At 39.7% G+C, this 7,148-nt stretch overlaps 1 protein-coding gene across 1 annotated transcript in view; it reads left to right on the top strand.

Annotated features, from left to right (window-relative positions):
- Positions 1 to 812: 812 nt before the first annotated feature.
- The window catches only part of LOC113236612 (1-acyl-sn-glycerol-3-phosphate acyltransferase gamma-like), a 20,392-nt gene continuing 14,056 nt past the window's right edge, over positions 813 to 7,148 (top strand). The window contains exon 1 of the mRNA XM_026472765.1: positions 813 to 902. The gene's annotated coding sequence lies outside the window, so the exon portion shown is untranslated. The remainder of the gene's footprint in view (positions 903 to 7,148) is intronic.

The raw sequence follows: 7,148 nt of genomic DNA, 5'->3' as shown, positions 1-7,148 counted from the left end.
CCGAAAATATTCCTCGCCCAATAAATATCAACTATTTCCTAGCCAACGCACACTCTCCACTAGTATTCACTTTATACAAATTTCTAAAACTTAATAACATAAATCTGTTACCAGCTCCGAATAGCTTCCGCTCGACCACATTCATATCATAATTTTCTGTCCCAACTAATGATGAGTCGGAGAAAAATTCCCATTTGTGAAAATCTTAATTTTTTAGAAAAATGAATATTCTTCATTCTTTCCGTATTCTCCTATTATCTTTCGTATAATTTTATTTCTTTGTCCATCCTCCATGATAATTTTCCACGTTGACCCCGGTCAAAAGTTTGTTACTGAACGAAAACGATGCCTAACTTGTTTTTACTAAACGATTTTATTTTTTATTTCCCGCTAAATAAAACTTCCTAACATGTTTCCAAGAGAAAGAAAATAACATGAGCCCTCAAATTATATTTTTGTAATGTCATTAATATATATATATCAATGTGAATAATAACCGACGATGTATTTTAATAACCGGCAATCTATCTCACCACCGCTCTACATGTCTGTCAACCCTGACGTTGGCGAAATCGTCGCGCAAAACGACGGAGCCATACTTAGGAGCCATAGATACAAAAGTTGAAGTTGAAGTTGAAGTAAGCCTCCCTTGTGCACAGATCACGAGAAAAGAGCGCACAGCGTTGTAATCGCAATAAATGTGTCAAATTTGACAGATGCTAGTGCTTGCTCTAGACTATGGAAACCTTGACATAACTGTGATTTTTTATATTCGAGTTAATCGGAGTTTGACGCACAAACTCAAATTTGTTTGACGGCTGAAGTGGTAAAGACTGGCTGGACAGATTTCTTTCACGATTCGCACAGAATTCATTTATCGTTTTTCACAGAAGAAAACTGGGGTAAGTTTATTTTAGTTATTATATTATAATTTGTACCCATTAGTGTTTTATTAAGCTATAAGTTTACTAAATATTTTCAGACATTATGTCATATCATTGCAAATTCCAGTGTTCGAGCTTAGATTTTCGCCGTAAATAACATCAAGGCAGTGTAAAGATTGTTACAAACTTGGCATTAAAACTGAAGACTATTTTGTTTCCTCAAGTACGATAATTAAAACCAGTTTGTGTTGTACCCAAGTGAGTTCGAATATAACCTTCACGTGAATCATTATAGACTTAAATGCTACAGATCGCAACTACAGTAAGAGTCTATAGTGTTTGTCAACAGACCTGTGCTGACCACTGTACATTGCGTGCCGTTATACTGCCGAATGGCCGCATAATATTTCCTCCACACTGAGAACGATTTTCTATAATGTAAAGAAATTAAAGTACTTTCTTAAAACCTTATAGAAATTAGTCTAGAAACAGTAGTAACTAGTTGCACTTATGAACTCTTAGCATAAACAACTTATTTATATAGATGTACTTAATTCCAATTAACAAAGTGTATGAATAGGTAATGAACAATGTTTTATTTGATTTCTCATACAATACATACATTGCTCTTTTATATACATACAATCATAAATATCAGTATCTGTCAATATAATGATGAAAGCATTATTGAAGATAAATATTATATTTTGTAGCAATTTACCAAGTACAGTACCTTTCAAGTTAAATCCAACAATCATCCTTTACTTTTTAAACAACATTTCAAATGTTAGAAATATAATTTCTCATTAGTTCATGTGTGTGTGTGGGTGTTTGTGTGTGTGTGTGTGTGTGTGTGTGTGTGTGTGTTTTACTGTTAAATTAATATTATTGAAAGATAAGTGTTCATTTTGCACCTAATACACAGTAATTTTTTATATTTATGGCAACTTGTAACTTGTAAAAAAGATATTGGCCAAATATGTAAAGTGCTTCTATTTTGTCAATGTCCCTCGGCAAACTTCGTGTTTCGGCTGTTGTCGCCTTATGTTCAGTTGCCCTTTGCCTTTGCTACAAACCGGACACTTTCAGTCGACTTGTAAGTATATAGAGGGCTATTATATTTTTATTTATTATATAATGGGAGGAAAGCCGATAAAGGCATGACAGCTAATTTAAAGTGTGTACTTTGTATGTATGTTTTACAAGAAGCCGATAAGTTCGAGAAAGACAATTATGGTTATTTTCAAACAGTCCAAAAACTCGGTTTTTTACAGTGTGTTCAAATACAGACCAAATTGAAATGAGTAATAACCAGAAAAAATATTCATTTTTAGTTATATATAACTATAAAATAAATAAACAGCACTTCTTTTATAAAAGAAGTGCTGTTTATTTATTTTATATGTTTGTTAATTTGCTTATTGACATGGAGCAAATGTTATTAAAATAGGGAAATACACTCAGTTTTACAGCTCAATATGTATAATACTTCACACGGAGATCAACACAAACAAAACAACAATGAAGTATGTTGTTCAAAATTCAAGTTATTGTAGGTTTTAAATCTGCAAAATTAATGGGCATGGAAATTAATATTGGTGTACATTAGGAAATCTGATGATTGTCAAGGGACATTGAGAAAATAGAAGCATAATGTAATTTAAGTAAAATCCTCTTTATATTTTATTGTAGTGTCTTTACATTTAATTACTTATTGTTGTAGTGTTGTATGAATGCAAAGAACTAAGCCTGTTTCTGAATGGATGAGCTTTATCTATAGCAGGAAATAGGAAAATTCTCAAGACATTGACCTCTGTAAGGAAAAGTTGAGACCATAAAATACAAGCACTTAGTAGGTATAGGAAAAAACCATTACCAATAGTATAGTTTCTACTTTATGCTCATGAATTTTATTTAGGGCACACATTTATTTCATTTTCGTGACTTTGTTTTGTTTTTGTCAATTTATTATTATCTTTTTGAAATAGTTTTTTCCCCTTCAGAACTGTCAGATATTTTTCTCTTGTCCAAATGACCCATTTTTCCATTCTGTCAATTTGTCTAAGTGGTCCTTTTATCTGTTTGGTGTACTCGTTCACACTGTACACTTTCCTAATTGGTCAACTTATCAAAATGGTCCTCTTTTTAGTACAGGCGAAAGTTATATATTATGTATGTTTTGACGAAAAACTAGCAAAAGTGTTGAATGAAAAAAGAAACCAACTGAACATCAATTTTAATTTCATAAACAAAATGATCACTAAAATAGATTTGGGTGTTCATTTTCGCATATGTAATGAAAAAAACACAAAAGTTACATTTATTGTATTGGAAATCAGTGTTCGGCAAAATGTAATTGTTCTGGCAATTAAAGATTGACAATTAATTAATTGTCAATTGCGAAACAGCAATTAACGATTGATCAATTGTTAGTTGCGAGAACAGCAATTAACAATTAATTAACTGTTAATTGCTGTTAACAATTAATTAATTGTTAATCGCGGTTCTAGCAACTAACAATTGATTAATCGTTAATCGCGTATATCTACAATTAACAATTAATCAATTTTCAATTTTGTCAATGTTTTTGATTAGCAATTAACAATTAAAACTGGCAATTATGATAAATTTATATGGGGGTGAGTTAGGGGGTGGGTTAGGATTTTGGTTGGGGGGGGTTAGGATTTGGGTTGGGGTGGTTAGGGTTTGTGTCGGGCGGCGTCATGGTGAATGTTAACCGATTCCACGGCGCCGACTCAACCGGCGAGAGGTTAGGGTTTGTGTTGGGGGGTTAGGGGTGAGTTAGGTGGTGGGTTAGGGTTGAGTTAGGTGGTGGGTTAGAGTTTGGGTTGTGGGGGTTATGGGGTGAGTTAGGTGGTGGGTTAGGGTTGAGTTAGGTAGTGGGTTAGGCCGTGCCAGAGAAGAAATCCTGGCCGGGTTAGATCGGGATTCATGGGGTCGTCCGTATCGTGCGGCGCGGAAGAAACTCCGTGCCCAAAGCGCTCCCATCACGGAGACCGTGGCCCCAGATCTCCTGCTCCCCTACCACCCGTAGGGGAGCTTTTCCCAGACCCTCCTGAGCACTCTCCCCCGGTGATGGCCCCACCCTCCTCACCGGAGGAGGATCTCTCGCAGGTCCCCTCTGTTACTGAGGGAGAAATATCAGCAGCCCTGTTCCGACTACGGGGCAAAAAGACCGCACCGGGACCGGACGGCGTTCCGAGTCGGGTGCTATACTTGGCAGCGGAATGCCTAAATGAGTTGCTCCAGGGACTGTTCGACACGTGCCTACGACCATCGTGAGCGCGATGCTCGACAGTCAGAGGTGTTGGGATGCAATGGCCTCCTTCTGTGAAAGCGTACTTTCGCACAAGGAGGCCTCGGAACGGCTCAGAGAGGACGACCCCCTCGCTGACCTGCTCCGAAGACGGCGGCTGGGGAGACGAAGGAGGCAGTACGCCCACCTTCTTCCCCCGCTGTAGTGAGCCGTGGGGAATTGGGTCGGGGGACCCTATCTCCAAGTCTATGCTCACAAGTGTGAGGGTGCCTTTGTGTTGACCCGGGGCACTCTCTGAAGGCCGGGGCCGCTCACGCGGATCATCCGCCGAGGCGTTCCTGTAGTATGCGTAAGCGGATCCAGGGCGCCTCGCTATGGCGGTGGGGGTTAACCGCTGGGTTTTAGTGTGTATACCGGGCTAGAGCCCGGGAGTCACACGTAACCGCTCGCAGCTCCCCCCGAGCCGAGCGGTACGCGTAACGCGTTTCCCAGAGATAAAAAAGGGTAGTGGGTTAGGCTTTGGGTTGTGGGGGTTAGGGGTGGTTTAGGGGGTGAGGTAGGGTTTGGATTGGGGGGTTAGGGGTGAATTAGGAGTTGGTTAGGGTTGGGTCAGCGTGTAACTGTTATGGACAGGAGTGTCGCTTACCACCAGGCGCACGATTTATTCGTCCCGTCACTTGTAATTATAAAACAAAACTTCATGTGTTGTATGAAAAATACCGACCTAAAATGTTTGCTGTTCTGCCACGCAGAGGTCCCGGGTTCGTATCCCGGGCCGGGAGAAATAGTTGTATGACCTACACTTATTTATCTCTCATGAGTCTAGGTGTAATTATGGGTTAGGGGTGGTTTAGGAGGTGGGTTGGGTCAGGAGGTGGTTTAGGGGGTGGGTTAGGTTACTTAGTTTAGTTGGGGGGCCGGTTGGGGGCCAGTTGGGGAGCCGGTTGGGGGGCTGGTTGGGGAGCCGGTTAGGGGCCCGGTTAGCGGGCCGGTTAGTGGTCCGGCTGGGGGGCTGTTTGGGGTTCGGTTGGGGGGCCGGTTAGGGGTGGATTAGGGGTGAGTCAGCGCGTGGGTTAGGGGGTGGGTTAGGTGGTCAGTTTACGGGGTGGGTGAGCGGGTGTGTGGGTGGGTTGGGGAGTGGGTCACAAACCTCTGACCTCCTCCCAACCGGCCCCCCACCGGCCCCCCAACCAATAAATTTTATTTTTAGTATGAATGTATTGGATTTCTTTGAACTTTTAAATAAAATAAACTTATTTGTGTGCACACACAGTAAAAACAGTTTACATATTCAAGTGTGTTGTGCTAGGAATTAGCATCCAAATAATAGGGGTTAAAGTATGAAATTGCCGATTTGTACTGAAAATCTAAATTGTTTATTTTTTAAATTTTTAACAAATTTATTTAATCAAAATAGTTGCCATTATTATCTATACATTGCTGCCATCTAATGGGAAGGTTATTAATGCCTTTGCGATAGAACTCCGACGATCTAGACTGCACAAACTGTGTGAAAGCATTTTGTACTGCCTCCTGGGAAGAAAACTTCTTTTCACGTAGATAATTGTCCAAATCACGAAAAAAATGGTAGTCCGTTGGAGCAAGGTCTGGTGAATACGGAGGATGACGAATGGTTTCTAACTGCAGTTCCTGAAGGGTCAAAATGGTTTCTCGTGCTGTGTGAGGTCTCGCGTTGTCGTGGAGCAATAATGGTGAAGATCGATTCATGAGTCGGGGCTGTTTTACTGCTAGTTTTGTCAACATGGTTCGGAGTTCGGCACAATAGACATCTGCCGTTATTGCTTGACCAGATCGGAGAAAACTATAGTGAATAACACCATGCTGAGACCACCAAACAGTTACCATTACCTTTTTATTGGTAAGTTTTGCTTTAGGACACTGTTGTGGCATTTGATCTGGGGTCAGCCATTGCATTTTTCTTTTCCGGTTATCATAAAGAATCCACTTTTCATCACATGTTACAATTCGATCCAATATTCCTTCATTTCTGTACCGGTTCAACAAGGCAACACAAGTTTCAACACGCGTTTCTTTCTGCAGATCAGTCAAATCATGAGGCACCCATTTTTCGTATTTTTTTATTTTATTGATTTGACGCAAGTGAGTCAATATTGTGGGTAAGGTAACGTTAAACCATGCCGCTAATTCCTGGGTAGTTTGACTAGGATCGGCTTCCACTATCTCTCTTAATTCATCGTTATTCACCTGTGTGGGCGGTCTTCCTCGTGTATCGTTCTTTAAGTCGAAATTTCCATCACGAAAGCGTTTAAACCAAAATCGCACGGTGCGTTCATTAGTAGACCCCTCTCCAAACGCAGCATTGATATTGCGGGCTGTTTCTGCCGCGTTAGTTCCGCGTCGGAACTCGTATTCAAAAATCACTCGAATTTTCGCAGTATCCATCTTTCTTGTCTAAATTGAATAACAAAAACAATTGAAAGTCGATATTCAAATGTTTCAAATTAAAAAAAAAAATCACAGAAACCATTTGAAAAAAGTTTCATTCGAAAACCTCAAACCATGAAGATTCTATGAAAATTCAAAGAACCTATTGCAATAAAACGGCAATTTCATACTTTAACCCCTAATATTAATTACGAAGTATAGAATTTTCACATTCATATTTTTTGTGATATGAATATAATTAATTGGTTTAAGTTTATAAATAAAAATAAGATATAATAAAATGAGGAATGCATGTCAAAATGATTAAAAAACATGTGGGGGTCGGGTTCCTTTGGAAACTACATAGTTGTATATGCACACAAACGGTAGGAATGTCGGGGTGATAAAGGAAAGTTTTTGGGAAATAATAAGTTTACTTATGTAATATGGGGTGCACGTAAAGGGCCTCCTGCCACGACGTACCATTCCTTTACTGTACTTCTGGCCCACACTAGGCAACAGTTAGCGAGTACATGACGCCGATTGGCAAATTCTTTCACCACGATCGCAAGCGTTATAGT

The sequence above is a fragment of the Hyposmocoma kahamanoa genome, unplaced genomic scaffold, assembly GCF_003589595.1.
Source record: "Hyposmocoma kahamanoa isolate Upper Pololo Valley unplaced genomic scaffold, ASM358959v1 92, whole genome shotgun sequence".
NCBI lineage: Eukaryota > Metazoa > Arthropoda > Insecta > Lepidoptera > Cosmopterigidae > Hyposmocoma > Hyposmocoma kahamanoa.
The sequence above is the reverse complement of the archived record's forward strand: the minus strand, read 5'-3'. Positions and strand labels throughout refer to the sequence as shown.